Source organism: Hippopotamus amphibius, chromosome 6 (genome assembly GCF_030028045.1).
Source record: "Hippopotamus amphibius kiboko isolate mHipAmp2 chromosome 6, mHipAmp2.hap2, whole genome shotgun sequence".
Lineage (NCBI taxonomy): Eukaryota > Metazoa > Chordata > Mammalia > Artiodactyla > Hippopotamidae > Hippopotamus > Hippopotamus amphibius.
This window is the reverse complement of record NC_080191.1, coordinates 38354113-38362514: the sequence shown is the minus strand read 5'-3', so window position 1 is coordinate 38362514 and position 8402 is coordinate 38354113.

Sequence of the window (8402 nt, the reverse complement as noted above, 5' to 3'; positions counted from 1 at the left end):
ATTCTAAGGTACTGAGGATTAGGATTTCAACATATGAATTTGGGGGGAACAAGTCAGGCCATAACAGTACCTTAAGAGGTAACATTTCTAATAAACACTGTGACTTAAAAAATAACTCAAGCACTATTGCTGAGTAGTGAGAACATGAGTCCCATCACCCATGCCAACTGTTCTCACAGCAGAGACTTTGCCAAGGTTTCATGCACTTGCATGGCCAGGCTTAAAGGGAAGGTCTGTGGACCACTTGAAATTATGCACAAACTTTATGTGTGCATGTGGATGTATATGCATAGGTACATGTAAGTATTTGTTTTCTATATAGCTTACATCAGGAGTCTCAAAGGCAAGAGCTAAATCTTCTAAAAATAACACTTTTAAGGATACAATAGCATATCTACAGGAAACAAAATATGTTTAACCTGAATATAATCATGAGACATGAGACACATCCAAATCGAGGGACCACTGGCCTGGAATCTTCAAAAATGTCAATTTTATGAAAAGTGGGGGAAAGAATGGATTAGTGAACACTTTCAATTAAAGGAGATCACAAAACCTAACAACTAAATGCAGTGCAAGACCCTTGATTGGATTCTGGATGGGAGAAAAAAAATATGTGGAGGACGTTATTGGGACAATTGAGGAACTATGGGTATGGACGTATTTGAGATAATAGTATTATATTGATGTTAAATTTCCTGAGGGTGCTATGGGTACTGTGGTTATGACAGTCAGATCCTACATGCGTGGACTTTCAGAAAGTACACAATGAGGTATTTAGGGGTGAATTATGATGCTAGTAAATAATTCTCACATAGTTCATATAGAGATAATAGACTGATAGAGAGAAAAAGAGGGACTGAGAGCAGAGAGAGACAGGAAGAGACAGAGAGCAATAGCAAATGTGGTAAAATGTTTAAAATAACCTGATGATTGCAAAATTCCTGACATTTTTCTCTAGGTTTAAATTTTTTCAAAATAAAAAGTTGGGGGAAAAGAAATAGTCTTTCTGAGGAAATTAATGGAAAATATGATCTCCTCCATCTTCAAACAGGGGAGTAAATTGAGAAAGAGGAAGACATGAAACTGAGCAAACAGAAGATGAGAGCAAAAAAGAACCCCCAGGACACTAGCCAGGAGGCAGGCTTAGAGAGCAGCCAATCCAGACTGGCAGAGGAGGACAGATGTTCTAGGAGGGATGTCTGCAAGAGGAAGATAAAATTGGTATATTCTTTATGTGTCTGAACTTCCTGAGAAGAGATTAATATCTCAGGTGGAGATTTCTGGATGAATTAGTCATAGGCACATCCAAAACTAAGCAAAAACAAAAAACAAAACACACGGCACAATGATTAACCCCTAAAACAAAATAAAAAGTTATACAGAAAAGGAAAATATAATCACAATGCACAGTGTTGCATTGTGTAAATAATAAAGTATAAATAATAGCTATAGAGTCAGAATAACATGAATAGTCTGTAATCTAACCAACGAAATCTGACACATGAGTAGGATGGAGAAGGAGGAAATGTGAGGGGTATTCAGGAACACCGAATACTCATCTTTCTTAGTAAGTCAATACATAATTCCTAAGACTGAAAGAGCAAGAAAGGGTGGGATAAAGCACGTTGTTTAGAAAAAGAATTGAAAGTGTCTACTTCTGGGGCGCGAGAGTTGAAGGTGGGGAAGAGTTTGGTTGGAAACGGACATACTTTAAATATGAGCTTTGGAGAATTAGTCATCTTTTTAATTGAAGTATTATTGATGTACAATATTATATGAGTTAGTCATATTTATTACATTTACATATAGTACTTTGAAAAATTATAATACCAAAAAATTAACAATTCTATTATTAGTATTATAAATTGATTACACAGTGAATAACTAAAAACAAAAGTTTTAAATTCTGGACAACACAATGAACACTATTGGAAAGAGTTAAAGTACTATTTGAGTCAAAACTTCTATAAACAAATAAAATGATCCAGGACAATGAGGTTTTTATATAGCGGAATTGATTATAAAAATTTGAACTACCAACTGTAAAATAGATAGCCAGTGGGAAGTTGCTGTATAACAAAGGGAGTTCAACTCGAGGATGGATGATGCCTTGGAGGACTGGGACCGGGAGGGTGGGAGGGAGTCGAGGGAGGGAGGGAATACAGGGATATGTGTATAAAAACAGATGATTGAACTTGGTGTACCCCCCCAAAAAATAAATAAATAAATAAAATGAAGAAAAAAAATTGAATTCTTCGGTCTGTAAAATCTACGTGGTATGATTAAAAGAATAATAAATTTGGAGTCAAAAGGCACTTTGTGGCAAAAGAAAGAAAGAAGAAATGAAGAGGACTGAACTGAAGAAATTGAAATGTGAGTCTGTGGAAATGAAATGCCATGGTTGGATTCAGAGTCAGAGAGTAACATGATAAAAGACGTACTTTAGGAATATTCTCCCAGTTCTAGAGAATGGAATGGACCAGAGTTGGGAGAGATGAGGGCAGAAGGGTAGGTGTAGGTCCCACCAAGAGGTCACAAATCAGATGAAGGCAGTGGAAACAGATAACACGTGCTGAGTTTGAGACATATGAAAGCTGAGCTTGGACACTGATTCTAAACCCAGGTGACCCAGAGAAGAGTTGGGGCCATGAGCAGAGAGAAGATCATCAGGATGGAAAGCTAGTTTTTTGGAAAGATGACAAGTTAGGTTTTAGACTTAACAACATTGAGGTATTTATAGAACACACATCCTGAAATCTTCAGCATCAAATGTAAAGAGAATATCTTTTAGGAAAGAAGTGCAAAAAGCCTCTATTGTATTTTTTAAAGTATTACTTTATAATAAATAGTATAACACATCAAATAATCTCTCCCATCCCTCTCAGGTAGCCAATATTGATACATTTATATAAGTTTTCTGTGGCTGCCATAGCAAATTACCACAAATTTAGTGGCTTAAAACAACACAAATTTATTACTTTATAGTCCTGTTGGTTTAAAGGTTGACACAGGTCTCACTGGGCTAAAATCAAGATGTCAGGTGGGCTGGCTTGCTTTCTGGAGCCTCTCAGGAAGAATCTGTTTTATTGCCTTTTCCAGCTTCTAGGAGCCACCTACGTTCCCTGTGACTTCCTTCCTCCATCTTCTAGACCAGGAACTTTGCATCTTTCTGACCGTTCTTCCTTCTGACTCTCATCTTCAGCCTCCCTCTCCCACTGTTTAGGGCCCTTTGGATTACATTGGACCTACCCAGATAATCCAGGATAATCTCCTTATTTTAGGGTCATGGATTAGCAATGTTAATTCCATCTGCAAATCTAATTCCTCTTTGCTATGTAATCTAATAACATGTTTTCAAATTCTGGGGATTAGGACATGGACATCTTTGTGGGGGAGCCATTATTCTGCCAACCATAAGCAAAAATACTTTTGATGAAATAAAATGTCTATTTTATGACAGGACAAGAAAATTAAACATAAAATTTTCTCTCTGCTTGTTTGGGCCTCCTCCTTCCCTAATGTGCAATGTGCATCTGCATTACACATTAACCAGAGCTCTTCAAAGATGGGAATGCCTGCTCAACTGTAAAGATCATTTTTTTTCTTTCTTCTGATGCAAGCAATGTAACTTGTTAAAGAATAGCATGCTTTCCCAGCTCTGTAGGGGGTCATTGTGGCTTCCTGCTCACTTTGTATGTGCTTACCTGGACTATGTACCTTTGGTGAACTTTATGTAAAATGTCAGTATGTCATTTTGATGTATGATCCTTTGTCTTGAAAATGTATATGGCTGTGCCTTCAACTTCTAACAAGCAGAACAGTTCTCAGAGTTGCCTGGGTTATAATCCTCGGTCTGGCTCAAATAAAATTCCCTTTTTTTCTTCTTGACAGTTCATTGAATTTTTGTCAACATTTTCTTGGTGTAGTTGGCAGGATATCAAAGCTGGAATCTACCCCAAACCAGTGCTTGGTACCAGCATGGGCCCTTTGAGCCCCACCTGTTTATTGGTATTTCTCAGGTGTTTTGGTGAGTTCTCCTGATATCCAGACATCATCACTTTAAATGTCCTGAATTTTACTCCAGCTGTTTTTCTTGGGATTTGGAGTCCTAAGAGGATACCAGTACATTTCCTAGGCAAGTACCTAGGAGGGATTTTGGAGTGAACTGGCTGGCTATCCTTTTTAAAAATTTGGCTTAAATTAAAATTTGGCTTAAATGTCTACATGGTCTGAACAAACTGTTTGCTAGTGAAATGAGAGACTGAGCCTGGTCAGCTCTGAAGAAAAAGGGACATCTTCTCCTTCTGGCCACAACACATGTAGTGTCCGAGGGTCAATCCTCCTAACATGTAGTGGTCCCACAGGGGATCCCACTACAATCACTAAGTAAATTCTTCTCACTGGGTGGCATAATAAAGACTGATCACCTAGTGCCCTAGTCTCTGTCTGTGTGTATGTTATAAATATGATGTGTCCCTACCTCCAGATGGTGTTATCAAATTTAATTTGTAAAAGAGCTCTATTTAACTAATTTAAAAGTAAGTGCTTAAAAATTAAATATTTCTAAATGTAACTTAAATTAGACCAAATTTGTAAAGGATCACATGCTCTAGGATTAATCTTTAATGAATAAAAACAAGTTTAAATTGATGGTTTAATTAACATAGACACATCTTTAGAGTCATCAACATTAAATATAATACTTTTGCTGTACCTAGGTTTACTGAAAGTCAATAAGCTCATATTATCTATGTTACCAACTTTGTCAACAAGATCATTAGTGGCATGATAATATTTTCATAAGTAATAAAATATAAATGGGATATAAGCCTTTGGGCGAATTCTTTAAGAATAATATGTTTTATGGACTGTATAGCTAAAAAAAGTTTCTCCAGATTTTTGGCAACCTGAAATTTTAGAGTTCTAGAAATTCATTGAATGTCCAGATTATTTTCTTTTCTTTTCTTTCTTTCTTTTTTTTTTTTTTTTTGGCTGTTAGGTCTTCATTGCTGCGTGTGGGCTTTCTCTAGTAGTGGTGATCAGGGGCTACTCTTCATTGTGGTGCTTGGGCTTCTAATTGCAGTGGCTTCTCTTGGTTGTGGAGCATGGGCTCTAGGCACATGGGCTTCAGTAGTGGCACCTGGGCTCTAGGGTGCATGGGCTTCAGTAGTTGTGGCTCACAGGCTCAGTTGTGGCACACAGGCTTAGTTAATCCACGGCATGTGGGATCTTCCCAGACCAGGGATCAAACCCACGTTCCCTGAATTGGCAAGCAGATTCTTAACCACTGTGCCACCAGGGAAGTAGTCCCTAGGTCATTTTTAATAAGATAAAATACTGAAATATTAATTACTATGATTACCTACTTTTGACCTCTTATTACAGAGAGACCAAATATGTTTGAAACTATTAATAAATATATTTTGTTCTTTATTGAAAGATTGTACTATGAAATGGCATATATTTCTAGCAATTAATTTGAAAAAGAGAATCTTGAGAAAAGAGTTTTATGCATGGTCACGACTAAGATTAGATTGAATTTAAGCAAATAAATGAATTTTAATATTAAAGGGGAAGTGATATAAAACTAGAATTTCGTTTTTTTCTCTGATGAGAAGACAAAGTTTTCTTGAAATATGGATCTGCTTTTGATAACAAATTGTAAAGTTTCTTTACCAACAACTCTATGAACTTGCCTTTGAAATCTTATTGTCATTTTGGATAAGCATTGTTTCACACTGACTTATGATCCTACTTGGCCAAATGTTTAAAACCTTTTGATAAATTTGACACCTTTCTGAAATCAAATTCATGAAGTTCCTTTGATCTCCAGCTAACTTCGGGATGCTTCAGAGGGTCCTTGAACATCCCAAAGAAAGGAGAAAAAGATGGCTGTGAAGTAGAAGGATGTGGAATGCATCCCTTTCCACAGACGCATCAGGAATACATCAAAAGATGTGATAATTCCCACAGAAAACCAGCTGAACACCAGCAGAAGATGTTGGACACCAGAAAGAACTGCAAAGATCCTGACATAACTGGGTAGGTCAGAGGGGGGAAAAAAAGGAGAAAGAAGAGGAGAAGAAAGGAAAGGGACGGGTCCTACACCCTGGGGCAGGGGGAGCTGAAACAGAGGAGAGATTGCTGAATTTGGGAAAACCTCCCTTATCTGATGGGGAAACCCCCTCTCCAATGGGGACTTTGATTGGGTCAGAAGGGAGGCATTTGGGACGGTCCAAAGAGGGGGAAGCAGCCGATCTGTGGAGGACGGGAAAGAGGGAGAAACACACAGAGGGTCCATACCATGGCTCTGCATGTCCCGGACTAAGACGTGGGTTCACAGCTGTACAGGGGGCCTGGGAGCTGGGACGTGGGAACTGGAGAGCTGGTTCAGGGTGAGAAACAGTGTTGGCTGTGGGGAGATGGACTGAGGGGACAGGAGGGAAGAAATCCACAGTGGAGAATGCCTACCGCAGAAAGCTGGGCAGCCATGGTGGCAGCTCGCTACTGCTGACTCACAAGCAGAGGAGAGGAGCCACGGGTGTAGCCTCTCTCTCTCTCTCTCTGTCTCTCTCTGTACCTGTGAAGAACAAAGGGAGGCCCCCTCTGGGCCTGGCTGCTGCAGCCGACAAGGGATAAAAAAAGCCCCCTGATGGGGCTGGCCTGGTGTGCCTGAGGCTGAGAGCCAGAGAAGTCCGCAGAGTGGCCCAGCTCTGGAGACATTCTGCTTACACCTGAGCCTGCCAGCTTCCCTCTGCAATAGGCACCGCCACCACTGCCAGGGCTCCCGCAACCCAGGCAGGGTGCTACTGCTCACTCACACCCAAGGGAAGGAGCCACTATTGTACCCTCTCTCTCCCCACACACTGGCGCCTACAGACAAACAATAAAGGAAGCTCTGCTCTTTGCAGAGTAATACAAAAAGCCCCCGAGGGCTGCCCATCAGGTGCCTTGCACGGGCACCAGAAGAACCACACTAAGGCCAGATTTCCTATACCCATGCCACCAGCATCCCTGCACATTTGGCATCACCCCCAGGGCTCCCGCTATCCAAGCAGGGTGTTACTGTTGAGTCACACACAGAGAGAGGAGCCACTATCAAAGCCTCTCTCTCCCCACACACCTCCATCTGCAGATGAACAATAAAGGAAACCCTCATTGAGGCAGACCCAAAGAGCTCCAAGGCAGCCTCAGGATCAGACTCTGGTGGTTAGACCACATGCAGAAGCAGGGACAAAGCTGAACACCAGAGACAGGGGGACTAAGGAAGAGGTTCTAAAATCTTTCCATCAGATATATACACTGCCGACTAAATCCCTGCGATCAGCTAGGTAGACCCTATGCCTTTGGAATATCTGAGTAGACAATGGATGTTGCCACAAATGAAAAGCTCTAACTCTGGAAGCTGTGGAGTGTGGGAGCAAGCACATACAGGAATTGGGCCAGATCAGAGCCTAAGTGAACCCCATAGGACCCACAACAGGTCCAGAGTCCAACCCAGAGGCAGAAGAGGGCCTCTTGGGGAGGCAAAGGTGGCCTGAGGCCCAAGGAGGGTACAAGGATACTTACAGTTGAGACCCCAAGGAAACAGAATTATTATTATTCATTATATTGATCTGATCCATTCTGTGGTCAGTTCTAGTTTTGTTTTGTTTTTTCCTTCTTTTTAATTATGCTCTTAGTCCTAAGGGAGCTTCATGTTTTGTAATGTATTTTTTATTCTATTTTTTACTTATATTTTTATTTTTAGCCTTTTTATATATTTCTATTTCTAGACAGCTTTTTTTGTAGTGCTGGGTTTATCTCCCCTATCTTCTTTTCTTCATCTTTTATACATTTCTATTTTTTTCTTTTTCTTTTTATATTTCCAGTCATACTACACTCTTCTGTCACTCTGTGTTCTATCCCTTTTTAGTTTAATTTATCTTATTGTACTTTTAATCAATATTATTGGTCTGCTCTGTTTCCTTGCTTTATTCCTCAGATGACACACTGCTTTGGTTTTTGTTATTAGGTTTTGTCTTTATCTTAGTTCTAATTATAATTGTTTGATTTTGTTTTGGGGATCCTCAGTCTGTCTGGTTGTTCTCTTGCTCTTTGTTATATTTGATCCTCGTTTTCACAATTTCCCTGGTTTTGTGTTTTTGTGTTGTTTTTTTTGTTTGTTTGTTTGTTTTTTTTGATTTTGAAATTTTGTTGGTTTTCTCTTTGATTGTCTGATTGCATTCTGGGGTTCCTCTGTCAGGTTATTCTAGAGCGTTATGTTCTATTGGGTTCCGTTTTTGTGTTTCTTGTGTGTGTATGTGCTTCCTTGATTTAGTATTTGTTTGACTTAACCTTTTCCCATTAGTCTGGGGCATGGATAGTCTTTTTTAATCCCTTTATTGCCAGAACAAGTG